This window comes from Schistocerca piceifrons, chromosome 4 (genome assembly GCF_021461385.2).
Source record: "Schistocerca piceifrons isolate TAMUIC-IGC-003096 chromosome 4, iqSchPice1.1, whole genome shotgun sequence".
Taxonomy (NCBI): Eukaryota; Metazoa; Arthropoda; class Insecta; order Orthoptera; family Acrididae; genus Schistocerca; species Schistocerca piceifrons.
In genome coordinates, this window is record NC_060141.1 from 351,341,850 (window position 1) to 351,365,433 (window position 23,584).

Genomic DNA, 23,584 nt, shown 5'->3' on the forward strand with positions numbered 1-23,584 from the left:
CGACTTTTTCATCAGACGTGCGTGACCGACCACTGCTCTTCGCTTTGCATATGCAACCAACCTCCAAGAATTTTTTATGCCATTCATAAATCTGCTTGTGCAGGGGCGGCTTCTTGCTGGATTGTCGGCGGAATACACGTTGCACTTAAAGAATGGATTGACTTAGCGCAAATTCCAGCATACACAATGATTTCTCTTGTGGTGTAGTCAGTGTGTTGCTACAAACAACAGCGTAGCTGTGTCAAAACGTGGAACCTTCCTCTAACCACTGACACGCGCGGTGTGGTTCTGTAGCTTATCTGTAATAAACAATGAAATCTGTTCTTTCTTTTTGAATTACCCTTTGTATTTACAAATACACAGCACAACGCTCGTTACGTTGAGAAGTGTACCGCGTTAAAATGATTTAATGTTATGGGGAATTAACGTCATTTATAAAAACGAACTACGTGGCTAACATTTAACAGTGTGCAAGATAAAACATTTTTATACGACTTACTTTGACTACTCAGTGTTGCTTAAATGATCTAAGAAAATTTCATGTAATGCATTTCAGTAATTACGACATAAAGTTGTAACTTACGGAACGTATGAAACGTGTGAAAAGTTATATCAAAATGTAGTAACTATCACCCTCTACTTTCGTAGCCTATGGAATGTACATTACGAGGTGAGACTTCAGCAAACGAAAAATCAAACCATCTATAAACCTGTCGCTGGACCTCTGGTGTACAGAATAGGTTAAAGTGGTTTACAAAATTTCAATATCCACAGATGTGGGTAGAAGACTTGGAGGTGCGGATAGCATTCCTCTTATCCATGCAGACCTGTATCAGTATCCGAAAGGGGAAATGGTGAAGTAGTTCAAGACGAAAACCTGAATTGTAGTCTTTAGAAGTAGGTGATCAAACCGCGTCGGACATAGTAAAAATAAGAAGTCATTTTTTATTTTATATCCATATTATAGTAAAAATAATACGGTGAAAGTCTGTTTTCTGTCTGTATTATATACTCTGATGTGGCTTGGTAGCTCTGTCGGGGAAAGTGCCAAAGTAAAAATCCAAAGCAGCAGAGTTCGTAACAGAGCTGCCTTCAGGACCTTTTATTACGTTTGTCGCTTCTGTGACTCGTGACAGTGGTTTTTAATACAAAAAATAACACGTCGGTTCGGTGTCTACGTAAAACCAGAGGTCCTTTAAAAGCTGGAAAGCTAGGGCACTTCAAAGGTCGGACGAAAGTAGTGACACATATAGGAGTATGTCTAGTTGAGCACTGTGGTGTTAAAACGACCTAAGCGTCGAGTTGTGTCCTATTTTTATTAAATACGCTAACTTCAGTCTTACAATCACGGTGTGTCCGCAGACTAAGATCGCCGGCCACGTACCCAATCTGATCAAAAGTATCCGGACACACATTAGGGGTAATTAATATAGGGTGTGTCCACCCTTCGCCTTTATGGGACCTTCAATTATTCTGGAGACATTTTCAGTGACCTGTCTGAATGTCTTTGGAGGAATGTCAGTCTCCTTCAAGAACCAAAATCAGAGAAGCTAGTGATGTCGGGTGGTAGGGTCTGTAGTGATGTTGACGTTCTAACTCATCATAAAGGCATTCCACAGGGTTCAGTCGGTACTCATGGCAGGCCCGGCCACTTCAAGAATGTTATTGTCCACAAACCATTTCCTCACAGAATCTGTTTTTGACAGGGTGCATTCTCAGGCTGATGCAATCAATCATCGTCTTTGAACTGTTGCTCTACTGTACGCGGTACACAACGCTGTAAAATGTGTTGATATCCTTCGGCATTTAGCGTTTTCTTAAGCACAGTAGCGACCACACTTCAACCGCTAGAAGCACCCTAACACCGTAACACTACTTCCTCCACCCTGTACTCTCGATACTAGACATGATTGAAGATAACGTTCTCCAGGAATTCGCCAAACCCTAATTCTCCCATCGGATTGCCAACGTACAGGGCTATTACAAATGATTGAAGCGATTTCATAAATTCACTGTAGCTCCATTCATTGACATATGGTCACGACACACTACAGATACGTAGAAAAACTCATCAAGTTTTGTTCGGCTGAAGCCGCACTTCAGGTTTCTGCCGCCAGAGTGCTCGAGAGCGCAGTGAGACAAAATGGCGACAGGAGCCGAGAAAGCGTATGTCGTGCTTGAAATGCACTCACATCAGTCAGTCATAACAGTGCAACGACACTTCAGGATGAAGTTCAACAAAGATTGACCAACTGCTAACTCCATTCGGCGATGGTATGCGCAGTTTAAAGCTTCTGGATGCCTCTATAAGGGGAAATCAACGTGTCGGCCTGCAGTGAGCGAAGAAACGGTTGAACGCGTGCGGGCAAGTTTCACGCGTAGCCCGCGGAAGTCGACGAATAAAGCAAGCAGGGAGCTAAACGTACCATAGGATGGTGCTCCACCGCACTTCCATCATGATGTTCGGCATTTCTTAAACAGGAGATTGGAAAACCGATGGATCGGTCGTGGTGGAGATCATGATCAGCAATTCATGTCATGGCCTCCACGCTCTCCCGACTTAACCCCATGCGATTTCTTTCTGTGCGGTTATGTGAAAGATTCAGTGTTTAAATCTCCTCTACCAAGAAACGTGCCAGAACTGCGAGCTCGCATCAACGATGCTTTCGAACTCATTGATGGGGACATGCTGCGCCGAGTGTGGGAGGAACTTGATTATCGGCTTGATGTCTGCCGAATCACTAAAGGGGCACATATCGAACATTTGTGAATGCCTAAAAAAACTTTTTGAGTTTTTGTATGTGTGTGCAAAGCATTGTGAAAATATCTCAAATAATAAAGTTATTGTAGAGCTGTGAAATCGCTTCAATCATTTGTAATAACCCTGTATATAGCGTTATTCGTCACTCCAAAATATTCGTCTTCAGTCAGCCACTGTCCAGTGGCGTCACTGCTTATGCTACTTCAAGCTTCGCTTATCATCGACTGCAGAAAAGTGTGGTTTATGAGGAGCTGTTCGATGATTGTCCCCCATTCTTTTTTACTCCCTACGCACAGTCATTGTTCTGGTAGCACTTTAGAACTCAAGAGTCATTCCTTCTGCTGATTTCATTCTGTGTTTTACAACCATCGTCCGCAATGCTCGACCGTACCATTCCGTCACCACAAGGCGTATGCCTAATCTTGGTTTAGGTGTTGTTGGTGCTTCGTGTTTTCACCACACAGTTACCAACTGTTACATCAGAGGAATTCAAGAGTCAAAACGTACAGAACGGAACGCAACGCAACTTCTAAAACGTTAAAAACACATGTTTCGACAGAGCACAGAGAAACTGTGTGATTCTGGAACTGTTGCCTCGATTTCATGCAGATTATGTGACAAACTGTTATGTTTTCATCATTTTCTTGAGAGTGATCATATTCACATTCATACGTACACGTAAATCGGGCTAGGAGGCGTATCTCACTCACTCACCAGACGTACAAATTAGGTGCGTCGACAAGAGATACCTGTCATAGACAGACTTCTGTCACTAACGCCCTGTGTGACACACCAGACGTGTTTTACGGTGGAGGAGTCGGTTGACTTGTCGCTTTGTCATCAAACGTTTGCAGTTCTCATTCGAAAGCCACGTCCTTTCGGCTGCTAGTAGTGTGGCTGTGCAGAATCAACTTTCATTATAGGCCCCTTCCTTACACTTTGCTGTTGGAAACGGATGTTACAGCACGACACGACGCGACACAAATTTGAATACAGCGAACAGCGGGAAAAAAAAAAATTAGGAACGAGGGAACTTTGATCGCGAGGCCGTGGCTATCCCATGCTGCTCTGCGTTGCACTTGTTAACCTTGGACCGTTCACTGTTTCTGTTTTGCGTTCTTTTTTCACAGTTCAGAACACTTTCTTCTTGTTTTCATACTTGATCTGTGTTCAGTTTTTGGCGGCCTCCCATCTGGGCCGTCTTACCACTAAATCTGAGGGGCATGCGATGGGGAGTTTCCCTTGTGACATCCAATAACTAGTCCACGATGGAAGTTACTGATCTCTCCCGACCGACTCATTGTGCTGTTACCTGCTTCTGTACTGAAAACTTTCTATAGTTCTGGGTCCACCGTTCGTGACTTCTAATAGTCTCCGCATTACATAGAGATGAAATGAAATGATCGTGTGGCATTGTTGGGTAGGAGGCATCATTCGGGGAATTCGGCCGCCGAGTTGCAAGTCTTACTTCAGTCGACGCCACACTGAGCAACTTACGTGCCGGTGAAGACAACACAACACCCCCCCCAGTCCTCGGCGGAGAAAATCCCCAACCCGGCCGGCAATCGCACCCGGGCTCGCTGCATGGTAGGCCAACACTTTACCACTCTGCTAAGAAGGCGGACATTACACAGAGATGTCCGGATACTTTGGACGAGATAGTGTAACTTTTCTGTAATGATCCCTGAATCGGTAGTATGCAGATATGTTCGGCACATTCATACTGCACGTACGCTCTCCAATTTGTGATGAAGCGAAAACTGAGCCACAATGCTTTATGGTAACGTCCAAGATTCAGTTCTCTCGTGGTTTCCCATAAATCACTTGGAGCAAATGCCCGGATGGTCCCTTTGAAGAGTACACAGACGACTTCCTTCCTGAGTCCGAGTTAGTGTTCTGTCTCGAAGGACCTCCTCGTCGAGGTCACTTAACTTAATCCTTTAACCTTCATAAACTAAAATCAGTAGCGCCTTTCTAAATTATAGTAATTCGATCTCCTATAGACAGCCTACATATAAACTGTAAGAATACGCGCAGCCTTGTCCTGTTGTCGCCAGATGGGCTGCTTCTTGGTCTGTGTTCAGCCGACAGGAGCGGCACCCCAAGTTTTCAGGGCCGCGGCTGCCGGCCGGAACAGTTCTCCGCGGCCGCGCCGCGATCCGCCACGGAGATCGCGCCGTGTCGCGCAACGCTCTGTTGCCCGCAGCCACCAGCCGGCAAGCCAGCCAGCTTTCATTACGTTTATCCGCAGCTTCAGACTCCGGCAATGGTACTTGTTTGGAAGGCTGTTACTTTAAAGTAACTTGTGGTCTTGGATGAGATAATGACTAACGTGGCAGAAAAAAAACTGGAGAAGACAAGATGAAAGTAGTGGTGTTCGCGGACGACTTGATGATCTGTGAAAAGAGGGAGGAGGAGGAGATTCAGGAACAGCTGGGTGTTTAGGAAGAAACTGAGGGTATGGAATGGACTGTAACGTAAACAAATGTGAGATCTTGTTTACAGCTATGGGGGGGGGGGGGGGGAGAGAGAGAGAGGGAGAGAGAGAGAGAGAGAGAGAGAGAGAGAGAGAGAGAGAGAGAGAGAGAGAGAGAGAGAGAGAGAGAGTGATCAGTGAACGTGGGAGACAGAAAGCAGCATTGCCGCGAAGTGTTAGGACATGGTTTAGAGCAAAGACTTCCCACAAAAAGAAGCAAAGAAATAATATACAGAAGGTACTACATTCCACACATGCATCCGAAACATGAGTAATGAAAAACAGAAATGGAAGTAGATTACAGGCATGCGAAATGAAGTTCATTATAAATATGATAGGAGCAGCAAGGAGAGATAGGATGAGGAATGAGAGGGTAAGAGAAACAGTGAAAGAGGAACCCTTGACGAGCAGGATAAAAACGTAAAGGCTAAGACGGTATGGACGCTTAAAGAGAATGGAAAACAAGAGGATTCCCGAGAAGGTACGTCAAATGGAGATGTGAAGGAAACGACCAAGAGGAACACCATGGGATAGAGGGCTGAAAGATTTGAAAGAATGTGTTGGAAAAAGAAAGGGGCGAGGACTGGAGCGATGATGATGATGATGATGATGATGATGATGATGACCACCACCTTACTAGCAGGAAAGGACCCGCTTGGTCTCCCTTCCATTTGTATTCTAATTTGGAAAAAAGTGCAATTTATCATCTCATTTTTATAACACCTAACTCATCCAAAGTATATTTTTATAAACTATATTTCAGATTTTGCTTTCGGGCACAAACACCAATAAGTTTTCTGACCGTCCAGAATGCGAGCGTTACGTATGGTCAATGCAGGATGCACGGTATTTTTAAATTCACTCCGCGACATTGGAATGTTTGGTTTTGTGGTTTAGTGATAGTCGAACTGACCTCTGATCTTACCGGAAATTGGATCCTTTTAAAGCTGAATGGTAAGTTACTTGAAATGAGCGGAGTTCGTGGTTTCACTACTGATATGCCTATTCTGTACCGCTTATTCCGCTTCCATGATGATCTTTAAAATCTGTATTGCGGGAGCATACGGAAAAAGCGAATTTTGAATTACGCTGGAAAGCTTACGCTTTTGACACGGTTTATCATTGTGTCAGTGGATTTAAATATTCTTTCTTCTGCTAGTATCATATTCTGAATTCGTTGATTTGTTTGTTGAACTAAGTCATTTCTTCTTGCTAAAATTATTCGCTCATAGTCAGTCAATGTCGATGTAGTTTCTCCCTATAAGAGGACACAGTTTTTCGATGAATTGTTCCTCTGCCCTTACTGTGTTGGACAAATCTTTGGTTGAAACAATTTTTGTCGGTGTGCTGCGGCTCAGTGCGATGTATACAGTTTGCAAGTAAGCAGCGAGTGTCGTATGGAGTGAGCAGTTAGTACACGTGAAGCCCAGGTAATTGGAATGTACTATTCTTTAGATTATGTCTTTAGATTTACGGTGTTCCAAGAATACAACAGCTTTCGAAGTACTTTGCCATGCACTGTACAATGACTTGCGAAGTGTGTATTAGGATGGGTTGCGAAGCTCTGTAGGAATTAAACAACGACAATACTACACTTGGACTACCTGCCGCACTTCTGTCGTGCGGAAATATCAACCATAATACCAACGTAGGGCAAAGCTCAAAGTTTGTCCTCCTGTAGGTCTAGTACGAGATCGACCGAAACATTCTCAAACTGGTAAGAAAACCTAATGGCACTGAATTACTGATGTTAAGTAATCAGTATGGTTCGCTCCGTGCTGCAAGGAATCACCGAAGTCAAAGATGAGGCTCCTAGAACGAGCAATTACATCGGTACTCCCGTACCAACAAAAAAATTGATACTGGGTATCTTGGACAAGCGCTGACAGCGAGAAAGACTTCTACTCGTAAACGAACTGCGAAATGAACGTCCTGGATGACGGATAACACAATTGTTGGCCAGTTTTCCTCATCCGCGATGGTTGGTCTTCGGCATGTGCACTGCACAAGTAGTAAACACACTGAATTTACGTATGTTTATCACACAATTACTACTTTTGCGGTGCACGTGCCGAAGGCCACCAATCGCGGATGATGAAAAATAGACTAAAATTGTGTTATCCATCATCCAGCATGTTTATTTCACAGTTCGTTTTCGAGTAGATGACTTTTTCGCTGTCAAGGCTTTACTTCATGTAAACCGACGCACTTTCAAAACTTAGACAGCCGCTCCACTTTGAAAGCTTCCTATGGCCAGCCCGGTATCGAGAATGGAACTGACAGCAGCTGTGTTCGTGAATACAGGCAAGACACTGGTTTATTTATTTAGCGTATGGCAAGTACAAATCACGTATGAAAAATCTAAAAGTACATAACACACAGAACAGTTACAATATCACAAACAAACATCTAGGTTAGAAATATAATCGATTGCACTGTTAGTCGCATCCATGAAGTCCCTTGTTGGCCCAGGGTAGGCCCTCAGAGGGCATTCTACCACGATATGGTGAATTGTCTGCCTGTCAGCGCCGCAGTCGCACTGTGGTGATGGCACTATGCTCCATTTGTACAAGGAGTCCGCACAACGGCCGTGGCTCGTCCTGATCCTGTTAAGGGTAGACCAGATTTTGCGGGGCAAATCAAAGCCCCGAGGTCTGTTAGATGTTCCCAATAAGGTGTTAACCTGAGGCGGTGTCTTTTCCTCCCATTCTTCTCTCCAGCGGTCCTCAAGAATAAAAGCGTTCTTTACCAGATCTTTGGCACTTGCGAGAGGCGGTGTCTGGATTTCAATCTATTTTGCTCAATTCCATTACTCTGGGTGTGGATAGGAAGATCTGGGCTATTTTGGATTTTTCGACACTCCCTGACAAGTGCGTGTTCTCTGCGCAAATGTGGCGGCGGGATATGGCTCAATACAGGCAGCCATTGGACAGGAGTTGACCTGATCGTTCCAGAGATAATCCTCATCGTTTGGTTCAAGACTGCATCCACCTTCTTGATGTGAGCACTATTTAACCATATTGGGGAACAGTACTCTGCTGCAGAATAGACAAGTCCTAGTGCAGAGCTACGCAGAACGTAGGCAGTGGACCCCCAACTAGTGCCACAAAGCTTTTGGACAATGTTGTTTCTAGTTCTGACTTTTTCAGCAGTGTTTACAAGGTGTTGTTTATAGCTCAATGTTCTATCGAGTGTCACGCCCAGATACTTTGGTGTTCTATTATATGGAAGAATGCCGCCATCAAAGCGGATCTTGAGCTCTTTGTTTGCTAATTTGTTATTCAGGTGGAAACAAGTGGCCTCTGTTTTGGATGGGCTGGGTTGTAGCCTCCAGTCACGGAAGTATTTTCCTAGAGTGGTCAAATCGCTGGATAGTGTGATCTCAGTTTCCTCCATCACTCGGTGTGGTGTGGCCAAGGCCCAGTCGTCCGCATATCCGAACATTCTGGATCTCGTCCTAGGCATATCGGCTATATACATGCTGAAAAGCAGTGGAGCCAGTACTGAACCTTGGGGCAGGCCATTATTAAGTTTCATGAATTTACTTCTGTTGTTACCGATGACAACCTGGAATGGTCTGTTGCAGAGCATTTCGTTGATAAGGTTAGCCGTTTTTAGACATGGCACGATGCGGAGGAGCTTATAAATCAGGCCCTGTCTCCAGACAGTGTCGAACGCCGCCGTCAGGTCAACAAATACCACTGATGTTTTTTGCTGTCTTTGGAAGCCCGCCTCGATGTAGGTTGTTAGACCGAGGACCTGATCCGTGCAGCTTCTTTTCGGCCGGAAGCCCGCCTGTTCTACCGGTACAGCCTCCAGGATGACTTCGCTCATTCTGTTGTACATAAGTCTCGCCAGTAATTTATAGATCATGCTGAGTAAGGCGATTGGGCGGTAGCTCTGAGGTTGGTCACTCAGTTTGCCCGGTTTTAATATGGCAACAATTTTAGCCTTTTTGAGAGTGTGCAGAATTTTTCCAGTTTGCAACATGTTAGAGAAGAATCGCGCAAGCCATAATCTTGCAAATTTACCACAGTGGAGCAGAAATTCTGGGTGAATCCCACAAACCCTGGGGCCTTTCCTGGTTTTATATCGTTCAGGGCCATATTTAACTCTTCTACTGAAAAGGGTTGGGAATAAGATGTGTTGTTCTCTGCTGTCGATTTTAGCTCTTTAAGCTCCTTTTTAATTTTTATAGTATGGGCTCGTTCCTTTGGGGCCCTGGACGTCTTGCTGATGTGAACCGCAACTGTGTTTGGGGACATAGCGCTGGTCATTCGCAGATTTTTACCTCCACCTCCAAGTCTCCGAAGCAAAGACCACGCCCTTCTGCTTGATCTTGTAAAATCCATTTGTTCCACGGTCTCCATCCACTTAGCACGCCTGGCCGCGTCTAGGCTATGTAATAGATCGTCTGCAATTTCTTTATCCCCATTGTCCAGAAACTGTCTATAAAGCCGTTCACTTTCCTCGCTCCATCCTGGCACATATTCGTTTCTGAATCCTCTGGGCATACTAACTTTAGCTGAGCTGATGACGGCTCCAACAAATCTCTCGTAGTTCTTATACGTTGGGGGTATCCATCCAAGGCATTTATCAAGTTTCTCCGAGAAAGCAGCCCAATCTGCCCTCCCAAAGTTCCATCTAGGACGAGGATAAGAGGATATCAGGGGAATAGTAAGGCCTATTTCTAAGAGCACTGGACGATGCTGAGAGTGGGGGAAATCCTCAAGTACCCTGCGAGAGACCGGCAGGGATTTGTTGTTCTTGTCAGTGGTAACAAAACTGAGGTCAGGGCAGGTCTCAGTTAGCCAAGCGGCTGATTTAAATGTACCTCGGTCTTTGGCGTCAAAGATTAGTTGAATATTATGATCTTCTGTCCATTTCACCAGGTCTTCGCCGTTTTGGTCAGATATTCGATATTTCCACAGTTCATGGTGGCTATTAAAGTCACCCACGTATATTGCTGGGTGAGGCAGGATTTGAAGGGCTTGTGGGGGCCACGGTTGCCCTGGAGGCTTGTATATATTATTTATTGTGACTTCACCCACATTTATAATGACTTCGTGAATCTCGTTTGTGGTAGATGTTGATACGAGAGCCACTTCTTCGATATTTCTCCTGACGTATGTTGCCGTGCCATAATGTCTGTGGTGTGTGGCGCCTATTAGGTCATAGCCAGATATTATGCCCCTTGATCTTAGCTGCTCGTCATCTTCAGTATGGGTCTCCTGAATTGCGACTACGTCAATGTCGTTCTTTGTTAAAACTTTATGCAAGTACATGCATTTGGCTCTACTTATGCCTTCAATATTCAGGTGGCAGACTCGAATCAGCGATCCGAGTTCTCTAGTCAAAGGGTTCGTTTTGCTAGAATTCATCGTGATTTGCCGTGACCAGGAGATCGACTAAGGATTATCTGGTCGCCTGTACTTTGCTAGTTCATTTAGCGTTACCCAGGGTGCACGTGTAGTATTCTACTACGGACGCGAACTAGCTTTACACCCCACACCGGTATACGCGCGCGACACGAGTTTTAGGGCTGAAAGCCATTGCTGAGTGCACTATCGACTTCCCTGTCTTGCGCCCAGGAAGTTAGTGGCGTTAGGTTTCCACCGTGGGCGGCACCTGCGACCACGCACCAATTACTGGGTACCGGCTCTGCCCACCTGAGCCCCGCGCCTGGGCGGGAGCGATTTAAACGCCATCAGCAGCGTGTGGGCTGCGCGGCCGCCTGGCATTTCGCAACGCTTCGGGCTGGTCGGGACCGGGAAGTGAAACACCTGACCTGCTCCAGGTTTTTCATTACGTCCCACTATCTCACTTGCAAAGTAAATATGTAGCAAATGCCAAGAGCCACTCTTAGCGTACTCAAGGAACGTGATGTCGATTCATAGATTTCCGTATCTCCCCCCCCCCCGCCCTCCCTCTCTCTCTCTCTCTCTCTCTCTCTCTCTCTCTCTCTCTCTCTGCCCCACTCTCCCCCCTCTCCCCCTCTCTCTCTCCCCCCTCCCATTCCCCCCTCCCCCCTGCACACATGCTCACGCGGAGTGTGTCTTACCTAAGAGTCGTCTGGGTCATTCTCTCCGGTGTTTTAACTGAGATTTAAATTTTTTTTTTGCAGTGCTTTGATAGTCAGCCAAGCAAATACGCTCATTGAAAAACATCGTTTATTTTCTATTTACGAATAAAGTGTTTAAAATTCGTTTTGTGTGTCCATCCTATCGAGCTGTCTTGCATTAGTCTTGCGATATTCGGTGGTCTGGTGGCTAGCGCTGCTGCCTCTGGATCACAGGGTCCCGGGTTTGAGATATTTTCCGCCCGGGGATCGGGTGTTTGTGTTGTTCTCATCATTTCATCACCAATCAGGAAAGTGGTGAGACTGGGAAATGGAATGATTTGGATTTTGTGCGGGTGCTGATAACCTCGCCGTTGAGCACCTCACAAACCATAATAATAATCATCATCATTGGGCCGGCCGCGGTGGCCGTGCGGTTCTGGCGCTGCAGTCCAGTACCGCGGGACTGCTACGGTCGCAGGTTCGAATCCTGCCTCGGGCATGGGTGTGTGTGATGTCCTTAGGTTAGTTAGGTTTAAGTAGTTCTAAGTTCTAGGGGACTTATGACCTCAGATGTTGAGTCCCATAGTGCTCAGAGCCATTTGAACCATCATCATTGGCTAATAAAAGGAAGTAATTGATGCTGTGGCTAGGTCCGCCCCCGGCAGCTGAGTGGTCAGCGCGACAGACTGTCAATCCTAAGGGCCCGGGCTCGTTCCGGCTGGGTCGGAGATTTTCTCCCCTCAGGAACTGGGTGTTGTGTTGTCGTAATCAATATTATTTCATTCCCATCGACGCGCAAGTCGCCGAAGTGGCGTCAAATCGAAAGACTTGCACCAGGCTAGCGGTCTAGCCGACGGGAGGCCCTCGTCACACGCCATTTCGTTTCATTGATACTGTGGCTTACTCTCGATCAGCATATAATGCCATTTCCTGGCTGTGCGTGTATGCTTTACCTTTCGGTGTTCGGATACTGGGGGAAGCAAGCTTTCTTCAGGCTTGCAGCTGATGGGCCGATATTTCCCAAATCATTCTGAATGGCTGACTTACAGGGAGAGCTTTTCCCCATGGCGGCCGGTGTTTCCACCATCCATTGCAGAAAAAGTTTTTAACAGAAGCGCTGTAAGCAGGAGCTGGAAATAGCCAGTGAGAACGCTTTCATGCTGCTCCTGATTCTGATTGGTTGGAAGTTCCATATGAAAAAAAAAAAAAAAAAAAAAAAAAAAAAACCCTGGGCGGTCCGGAGCTCGCGAAATTTATGAGTCGGCCGTCAGCCCTCGTGGGGTTGAAGCGGCAAGTGTGGGCCCTCTGAGGCGGAATTTGTGTTTTAAAGTACTTATCATTCGGGAAATCTGCATTTAGCAATCATTCGTAATCAACGAGGTTATTTTTCCCGTACGGAAGGCCAACAAAGCATTACAGAATGCCTTCCCATGCGCTGGCGTCGAATTCTGCGTAGGCACTTACCGATGTTTCTGTGCGGGTGTTCTAGATTGATGAATGTGGACTGTGAATGTCCGGCAAAACAAGGCCTCAGATCATAACGTGGAAAGATTTGCTAGCTGAAGGTGGTGCTGGATAAAAGTGACGGACTTGGCTAGTGTAATAGATACCAATAAATTTCACTTGTTTTCGTGTAACTTTGAGCATGATGTTTCTGAGTGAACTTTCCACAATTGACTTTGAATTGTGCTCCTCCTGTTGTTGTCGTGACAGTCGGCGGGTGTTGCCAGGAAGCAGTTGAAAACGGTGCATTGAAGTGTGGCAGTAAACACATTCCATTCCAGTGGTGTGATCTGGGAATCTTTCTTGAAAGTAGTAGTATAGCAACAGGGCTTTTAACTATTGGCTTTGGAGTTGTTCCAAGTTGAACCTTATCTTGCAAGTCAACGTGAGGCTGGCGACTCTTACTTTAGATGCGTACCAGTGGAGAGAATTAATCCGGATCCACTAGTAAAAGTTTCCGGTTCAATTTGTGGAGCCGGTCGTCGCGTAATTTAGCATTCATTTGCCATTTCTTCCCATTTCTGTCTTGCCCTGCTTCGTGTACCAGTCCGCGCCGCACGGTCCGTTGCTGCAATGCAACAGCACCATCAAGTTGGGACAGGAGTATTAGTTAGCCTCGTTTATCTTTATTTAACTCTGCTAATACATATTGTTAATCCGAATATATCGCTATACTAAAGTGGGATTTCACTTCAAATACAAGGTTATTTGTAGCGCGAAACAAATCGACGTTTCACGTAGACATTGGATGTCACATGAAACACCCGATTAGTAGTATTTCTTTGGACTGATCCCTAGACACTTCCAAACACGGCGGCGTCTTCCGGGCTGGGGAGAGGAGGAGGTCGTGATTTCCGATGCTTAAGTTACATTTATTCAACTCCTCAAGCCACCGGTCAATTTGTCGCAGAGGGTACGTAGTGTAGCAATGTCTCTGTTGGAAGTTGTTTCAGAGATTCTAAAGTGTGGAAAGGTGCCATGAGAGCAAGGGAAAGATGATAGCGGAAACTTAGAAATTGGTCCCCTTACGAAACTAGATTTACCAGTGATGGTGGAAGTAATGAGAAGTCGCAACACCAGCCTGGTTGGCCTCGCCCCCCTGCGCGTGCAGGGTCCTGAACTTGACTCCTGGCTGGTGGGCGTGGCGCGCGGCTTGATGAATGTCCGACGTGGGTCGCTGCCGCAACGCCGGGTACGTTGCCGCGCGGCACCACGCAGAGTAGGCCTTCATCTGCAATTCCGATTGCTGCGTGTGGAGAGCTGCCAAATAACCAGCCTCTCGGCTGTTATCGATCACGGCGTTGGGAGTGCGTGTGACGCGAGGCCGACTAATCGTGCGGCATAAACGTCACTGTTCATTAAGACCCATCCTCCCTCGCTCCTATTGATTCTTTGGCGAGTGCTGCGACCCTTGGCTGTAAAAGTAAGATGAACTTTCACCATCATCGTCATTTTCAAGGCCAACTGCTTGTTTCGTCTTCAAAGGTTATTTATGAGCCTATCTCATTTTGGGCATACCAGCGTTTCTTCCTTCTCTTGGCCTGTATCCCAACAGTTGTTTCGTCAGTATTTCTTCTGGCATTCTCCTAACAAGTTTTTTCCCACATCGTCGTTAAGATGACTTAGACAAAATTTCTAGTTCGTGTGATGAATGACAGCTAGCTCAAACTCCAGAAAAATGTAAGTTGATGCAGGTGAGTAGAAAAAACAAATCCATAATGCTCGGATACAACATTAGTAGTGTCCTGCTTGACACAGTTACGTCGTTTAAATATGTTGCCTTAACGTTGCAAAGCGATATGAAGTGGAACGAGGATGTGAGAACTGTAGTGGGGAAGGCGGACGATCGATTTCGATTCTAGGAAAGTGTGGTTCATCTGTAAAGGAAACAGCATATAGACGCTGGTAAGACCTAGTCTTGAATACTACTAGTTTGTTTGGGAACCGTACCAGGTCAGATTAAAGGAAGACATCGAATCATTTCAGGGGCAAACTGCTAGGTTTATTACTGTTGGGTTCGAGCAACGCGCAAGTGCTACGGAGATGCTTCGGAAACCCAAATGGGAATGCCTGGAGGGAAGACGACAGGCTTTAAGAGGAACGCTGTTGAGAAAAATTTAGAGAACCGACATTTGATATTGATTATAGAACGATCCTGCCGCCGCTAACGTACATTTCGCGTAAGGACCACGAACAAGATATTATTACTCTTTCGGAGGTATATAGGCAGTCGTTTCCTGTCCCCCTTCGCTCTATTTGCGAGGGGAGCAGGAGGGGGAGTGAGAAGTAGTGGTACAGGGTACTTACCGCCACGCACCGTACGAAGACCTGGCATGCTAAAACCTCACGTTTTGTTTGGGTTTAAAGAGGGTCCGTAAGTTTTACGTTCTAAAACATTTAATATCTCTCTAATTTTTGAAACCATAGGCTCCTAATTTGTGTGTGTGTGTGTGTTTTGTAATAAAATGGAAGGTCACCTTGCAGGGTCGACAATTGAAGACCATCACGCCACGGCTAGATTTTTTTTCCGCATTTGCGGAAATGTCAAACATCTGGCGGCAGGCTCACGTACAAGTTTCTATCCAATTAACGTGTTAATCATTTTTTGGCCCAAAATACATTTTAGAATGGAGTGCGCTCAACCACGGAACGCGTAGAAAATATGAAATTTATCCCAGTGCTTTTCCGTTAATGTCCTAATTACCATTTAGTGTACCACTGTCTTTGGCGGACCCGTGCCTGGCTGATGTCACGTGTTTGACTGCAACATGATGATTGTAAGCTACTTGCGGTTTAAGTTTGTATTCCATGTTATACCATGTAATTACTGTATGAGAGATGGCGGTGACACCTGTACTGCGCTCATTGCCTCCTGTTGTGCAATTGACTTAATCTATAACCTGCACATATAATCTGAATGAGGTTTTGCGAAGGTGCTTGGTCATATACAGATCGAAAAGGCAACGTTTTTGAGCTACGACCGTAAAACGACAGCCACAATCGAAGAATGCGTGAAAGTTTGCCCAGTAAGCAGACAGAATCTGTTGCGTCAAAAAATGCTTTTTTGTCGGATTGTAGGATGCTGTTGTGTTCTGATGTGCTACAGCTGTTGTCGTGTACATATCTGAAAGATGCTGAATTTATGCCTAGGCGTAACAAGTAAAATTAAACGATTATGTAAAGCTAACTTAAGCAGTATACACTTTTTAGCAAACGTGCAAGACAGTTGGGGATATATGCGCACGCGGTCGTGCATTTCCGACCCGTGACTAAATGGAATAATTTGCTGGATTAGTCATCCTCTCTTCTGACATGAATATAAAATGTCTCCTCCCTTTATTTAAGGCCGGCCGCGGTGGTCTCGCGGTTCTAGGCGCTCAGTCCGGAACCGCGCGACTGCTACGGTCGCAGGTTCGAATCCTGCCTCGGGCATGGATGTGTGTGATGTCCTTAGGTTAGTTAGGTTTAAGTAGTTCTAAGTTCTAGGGGACTGATGACCACAGATGTTAAGTCCCATAGTGCTCAGAGCCATTTGAACCTTTATTTAAGCACGCTGTACAATATTTAGAAATAGACACCGGTAGTTGCCCCGTAGTGTCGGCGAAATTTGTGCGATACAGATTTCACTCTTCGCTGAGATCCAAACCGAGAACATCAGCGCATGCTCCATGGAGCCACCATTTGAGTGGCTTCGATAGAATATCTTCACCTATACACTTCACTAAGCCACAATATGTTTGGCTGAGGGTACTTTGTGTAAGTAACTACCTCCGTAATGTGGATGTGACTTAGACTAATTTCTTGCTTTTTCATCGCGACGTGGAAAGTTACTTGGCAGATTTTATGGACATGATAATTCATTGTCTCCTCTTTTTGTATATTGACAATGGGATAATGGCCACTGGCTAGTCGAAACCGGTTTCGGAATTGTGAAATGCTAATGTAATTTACTTTTAATTTTTACTACACAATCCCTTAATTTCCGTACGCAAAATCGTCTGTGCCTCCTAACCCGTCAGGCCACTCAGTACCCACGGCCGCCATGTAATCCGTAGGCAATGGCGTCATTCAAATGCAGTATGGAGGGGAATATGGTCAGCACACACGTCTCCCGGCCGTTATCAGCGTCCCAGACCTCTAAGTAGCTGAAATTAGAATTATATTAATACCGTCAGCTGCGCACGGGCGTTGATATAGATCAACGGGGACAGGTGAAAATGTGTGCCCCGACCGGGACTCGAACCCGGGATCTCCTGCTTACATGGCAGACGCTCTATCCAACTGAGCCACCGAGGGCACAGGTGACAGTGCAACTGCAAGGACTATCTCGCGCACGCCTCCCGCGAAACTGACATTCTCAGCTTGTATTCCCACACATTACATTCGTAGTGTCCGACCCCAACACACTCATTACTCGTGGAAGACATTCTTCCAAGTCCCGTAAGAATTCGGGGAATATGTGTGCATCCGCACAGAAGAAAAAGGTCATGGCCGGTATCGCGAGAACTATATACTTATGTGGATATCTAAGTAGCTGGTTCTCATTCAGGTACCTCCTCCGTTGGCATCATGAGGGCGGGTGCTCCCCGTTACACGAAGGAAAAATCCTTGGCAGCACTGGGAGTCGAACCCACATTCTCCCCATAGCAATCGGACGCGTTGAGCACTTAGCTACGGACGCGAACACTTTTTGTGAACAAGGCTGCCAGAGGTTCACATCGTCTTCCTAATTTGTGGAGTCCTACTACAATTCTTGAAGCATTCCTGTGACACTCTTATATTGACTGAATACGCTCGTGACGAACCATACAACTCACATCTTACCCAGGGTCTACATCCACATCTACGTGGATACTCTGCAAATCACTGTTAAGTACGTGGCATAGGGTTCATCGAATCACCTTCACAATAATTCTGTTTTCTAATCTCGAACAGCGTGCCGGAAAAAAAAACGAACACACATATCTTTCCGTGCGATGTATTTCTCTTATTTTATTATGAGGATGTTACTCCCTAGGTACGTCGGCGTCAACTAAATATTTTCGCTTTCACAGGAGAAAGTTAGTGTTTCAAATTTCGTGAGAAGATTCCGCCGCAACGAAAAATACATTTGTTTTAATGATGTCTACCCCCAATCCTGTATCATGTCAATGACGCTCTCTCCCCTATTTCGCGCTAATACAAAACGTTCTGCTCTTCTTTGAACTCTCTCCATGTTCTCCGTTAATCATATCTGCTAAGGACGCCAGATCGCACAGCAGTACTCCAAAAGAGGACGGACAAGCGTAGTATTGGCAGTTTTTAGTAGATCTATTACATTTTCGAAGTTTTCTGTCAATAAAACGCAGTCTTCAGTTTGCCTTCCGCACAAATTTTTCTGTATGCTCTTCCCGATTTACCGGCCCAAGTGGCCGTGCGGTTCTAGGCGCTACAGTCTGGAACCGCGTGACCGCTACGGTCGCAGGTTCGAATCCTGCCTCGGGCGTGGATGTGTGTGATGTCCTTAGGTTAGTTAGGTTTAAGTAGTTCTAAGTTCTAGGGGACTGATGACCACTGCAGTTAAGTCCCATAGTGCTCAGAGCCATTTGAGCCATTTTTCTTCCCGATTTAAGTTGTTGGTAATTGCAATTCGGAGGTATTTAGTTGAATTTACGGCCTTTGGATTTATCTGATTTATCGTGTTCTTGAAGTTTAACAGATTCCTTTTAGCACTCGTGTGGATGACCTCACACTTGTCATAATTTAGGGTTAATGGCCAATTTTCGCACCATACAGGTATCTTCTCTGAATCCTTTAGCAATTTGTTTTGATCTTCTGATGAAATTACTAGACGATTAACTACAGCATCATCTGCAAACAGCAGAGAGCCTATAACTCTACCTTGGAGAATGCCAGAAATCACTTCTGTTTTACTCATTGACTTTCCGTTAGTTTCTGCGAATTGTGACCCCTCTGACAAGAAATCACGAAACCAGTCACAAGACTGAGACGATATTCCATAAGCACGCAATTTCACTACGAGCAACTTGATTGGTCCTACAGTTAGGAACTCACCCAATTGATCGCTGCTCACTGTATGTCGTTGCTAACTGGAATAAAGTTTCATTGCAGTATACAAACGTGCAGAAGTGTAACGTCAATTGCTTTTGAATTACACAGTTTGTTTCTGTTCCATTTCAAAAACGATCTGCGCGACTGCACTCTGCAACAAAAAATTTCTTCAAACTGGAGCGAGCTGTTATAAGCGTCAGTCGTAAATCGAACTCCCCATTAAAGATGCAAGCAAAGGGGACGAAAAGTGAGATTATCGAGAAAATCCACCTAACAACGACATAATGGCACGCAGTATTTTAGTGGGTTTAATAGATCTGTCCGGAAAGTTTGCATTTTATAGAAGTAGTGAAGTTAAAGTATGCAGAGCTCGACGCCAGGTGCGAATGCCGCAAATGACGATGTGGCGAGCTGGTAGGGGAAGCGGCCCGGGACTCGGTCTTCCGGTAGAGGAATTGCGTAAGGAGCGGTCGTAGAAAGCGGCGTCGGTTCCAGCCGGCTGGCGTCCGCCGGGGGCGTGAAGGTCCGGCCGGGTCCCAGCGGGGGCAGGCGGAGGCGCACAGCTCAGGCGATTGTCGACCAGTGGCCGGCATGGCTCTGCGCGGGCTGCTCGACAAGAAGCGGCTGCCCGCGGCCCTGCCCACGCCTTACCTCTGCCTGCCCCTGCAGCTCGCGCCCTGCTGCCACGTGCTGCCGCCCTGCTGCCTCTGTCCCAGCACCGTCTGCCACCTCCCGCCGCCGCCGCCGTCGCCTCCTTCGCCACCGGTGACGGATCGCGAGGACTCTCCGGTATGTCAGCTTACGCTTGTTCGTGAGTGGTCTTGTTACTAGCAAACTATTCGATCGGCTAGGTCGCAGCTCGCGGCCAAGTGGTTAGCGCACTGCCTCTAGATCTCGGGCTCCCGGGTTCGATTCTCGGCAGAGTCAGCGGTTTTCTCCGCTCGCCGACTGGGTGTTTATGTTGTCCTAATCGTTTCATCTCATCGCCCCAAGTCGCTGAAGCGGCGTCCATCAAGCGGCCGAATAACCCCTGACGAGGTCTCTCGACCAATGACATACGATCATTTCACTCTACATCTGCACCCACATTCTGCTAACTACTGTGTCATGGCAGAGGTGTATCAGTCGTTAAGACATTTTCCCGCTTCATTCGCATATGGAGCGCGGTAACAAGAAGTTCATAAATGCACTTGTGCGCGCTATAGTTACTCAGGTGTCCGAAGTCATGGGATAGCGATATGCACGTATACACTATGTGATCGAAAGCATCAGGACATCTGGCTGAAAATGGCTTGCAAGTTCGTGGCGCACTACATCGGTAATGGTGGAATTTAGTATGGTGTTGGCCCACCCTTAGCCTTGATGGCAGCTTGCACTCTCGCAGGCATACGTTCAATCAGGTGCTGGAAGGTTTCTTGAGGAATGGCAGCCCATTCTTCACGGAGTGCTGCACTGAGGAGAGGTATCGATGTTGGTTGGTGAGGCCTGGCACGGAGTCTACATCCCAAAACATCCCAAAGGTGTTCTCTAGCATTCAGGTCAGGACTCTGTGCAGGCCAGTCCATTACAGAGATGTTATTGTCGTGTAAGCACTCCGCCACAGGCCGTGCAGTAGGAACAGCAGCTCGATCGTGTTGGAAGATGCATCGCCATCCCCGAATTGCTCTTCAACAGTGTGAAGCAATAAGTTGCTTAAAACGTCAATGTAGGCCAGTGCCACGCAAAAAACAAGGGGTGCAAGCCCCTTCCATGAAAAATACTACCACACCATAACACCACCGCCTCCGAATTTTACTGTTGGCACTACACACGCTAGCAGATGGCGTTCACCGGGCATTCGCCATACCCACACCCTGCCATCGCATCGCCACATTGTGTACCGTGATTCGTCACTCCACACAACGTTTTTCCACTGTTCAATCGTCCAGTGTTTATGCTCCTTACCCCAAGCAGGGTGTCGTTTGGCATTTATCGGCGCGATGTGTGGCTTATGAGCAGCCGCTCGACCATGAAACCCAAATTTTCTCACCTCCCGCGTAACTGTCATAGTACTTGCAGTGGATTCTGATGCAGTTTGGAATTCCGACCCTCTTCAACTGTCGGCGGTCTCTGTCAGTCAACAGACAAGGTCGACCTATACACTTTTCTGCTGTACGTCTCCCTTCACGTTTCCACTTCACTATGACATCGGAAACAGTGGAGCTAGGGATGTTTAGGAGTGTGGAAGTCTCGCGTACAGACGTATGACACAAGTGACACCCAATCACCAGGCCACGTTCGAAGTCTGTGAGTTCAGTGCAGCGCCCCAGTTTGCTCTCTCGCGATGTCTAATGACTACTGAGGTCGCTGATATGGAGTACCGTGGCAGAAGGTGGCAGAACAATGCACCTAATACGAAAAACGTATGTTTTTGGAGGTGTCCGGATACTTTTGAACACACAATGTACATATGGCGGTAGTATCGCGTACACATGGTATACAAGTACAAGGACAGTGCATTGGCGAAGCTGTCATTTGTACTCAGTTGATTCATGTGAAAAAGTTTCCGAAGTGATTATGACCGCACGACGGGAATTAACAGAATTTGAACGCGGAATGATACTAGGAGCTAGATGCTTCGGACATTCTATTTCGGAAATCGTTAGGGAATTAAATGTTCCGCGATCATCAGTATCAAGAACGTGATCAGATATCAAATTTTTGGCATTGCCTCTCACCACAGACAACGCAGTGGCAGACGGCCTTCACTTAAAGACCGAGAGCAGCGGCATTTGTGTTGATTTCTCAGTGCTAACACACAAGTAACACTGCGTGAAATAACCGCAGAAATCATCGTGGGACGACACGGCCAACGTATCCGTTAGGAAAGTGCGGCGGAATGTGCCGTTAATCGGCTATGGTAGCGGGCGACCGATGCGAGTGCATGTTCTAACAGCACGACATCGCCTGCAGCGCCTCTGTTGGGCTCTTGACCATATCGGTGAGACTGTCAACTATGGGGAATACCGTGGGTCGTGATCACATACCCTAGACGACTGCAAAACACTGGCCTGCTCAGGCACCTCCTGATTTTAGCCGGTAATCTGGTGGTAGGGTTCGAATGTGACGCAGGCTCCACGAATCCATGGACGCAAGTTGTCAATAAAGCACTGTGCACGCTGATGGTGTGGGCTGTGTCTACGCGGAATGGACTGGATCCTCAGGTCCAGCTGAACCCGTCATTGATTGGAAATGGCTACTTGGAGACAATTTGCAGCTACTCATGAACTTCATGATCCCAAACACTCCGTTCGCGATTGATCTGCAGGACATTCTGGACACTCTAGCGAATGATTGCCCATCCAGATCACCCGACATGAATCCCACCGGTTGTGTCCATGCCACGTCAAGCTGCTGCACTACTCCGGGCACGATATTAGGAGGTATCCCATGAGTTTTTCCACCTCATTGTTGTCTGATTTGGTCTTCACGATCTCTGTGGGAGCGACACATAAGGTGGTTGTATTATATTCGTAGATTCATCACTTAAAGTTGGTTCTGAAGTAGGATTTCACGGGATGGCTTGCGTCTGTCTTAAAGCGTCCGCCAATTCAGCATGTTCGTGGCACTCTCCCACGGGTCCAACAAACCTGTGACCATTCGTGCCGCCCTTCTGTGTATCCGTTCGATATCCCGCGTTACTCTTATTTGGTATGCGTCCAACACACTTCAGCAGTTCTGGGATGCGTCGCGCAAGTGTTCTGTGCGCAGTATACTTTCTAGACTGATTGAATTTTCCCAATACGTTTCAGTGAACCGAAGTCTTCCACCTGCCCTATCTACGATTAAGCCCCAGTGATAGTTGCATTTCATAACCCCACAGTGTTACATCGAGGTATTTGTATAAGATGACCGATTCCAACTGGGACCGACTGATGCTACACTCGTAAGTTACTACACTTCTTCGTTTTGTCAACTGCACACTGAACATTTAAAACAAATTGGCGATCTATGCGACGCTTCAAAATTTTATCTAGATCGAATTGGATATGTGTGCAGCTTTTTTCAGACAGTACGTAATTATTGGTAACTGCATCAGCTGCCAAAAAGCACAGGTTAATTTTTAACTGTCTTCAAGGTCATTTATATGCAACATAAAGAACAAGGTCCGACCATACTTCCCTGGGGCACTTCTACATCTGTACCTGACTGTCCATCCACGATAACTTTCTGCATCATCTCTCTTCCCCCCCCCCCCCCCCCCCCCCCCCCCTCCCACTCCCAAAAATCTTCCATATTTTCAGAAATTTTGCTTTTTACACCATACGATCATACTTTCGATAATAAGCTTAGAAGTGGTGCAGAGTCAAATGCTTTTTCGGAAATTGAGAAATACAGCATCTCCCAAACTGCTTGAATCATGGCTTTTTGTATGTCATTCGATCGGCTTTATATTTGGAGTTGGGTTTTAGTGTGCTGTGAGTGCACGTATGTGACCATTGCAATTTGTAGGTGTATTTCCTTGGCAGTGAGACCACAGCGGGAATTCCCACCCGATTAGTGTGAGACGTGCGTCGTTGGAGAGACATTTAGAGCTGGAGATCTTGTAATTTACAATTCCTCGCCATGCCGTGGAGTCGTCGTCTTCGCTGGTTACGGACACAACGGCCAGCTTCCAGCAATCAGTGGATTTTGAATTTGTCCATCCTAGAGCTGATGGTTTGGTATTTTACCTAAATCTCCTTAGCGGGGC

At 46.4% G+C, this 23,584-nt stretch overlaps 1 protein-coding gene and 1 non-coding gene across 5 annotated transcripts in view; one reads left to right on the forward strand and one right to left on the reverse strand.

Annotated features, from left to right (window-relative positions):
* Positions 1-23,584, forward strand: part of LOC124794701 (WD repeat-containing protein 47) — a 699,296-nt gene that overhangs the window by 537,705 nt on the left and 138,007 nt on the right. The window lies entirely within an intron of this gene.
* On the reverse strand, positions 17,024-17,098 carry Trnat-ugu. Its single transcript has one exon. It is a non-coding gene; the product is annotated as a tRNA-Thr (tRNA).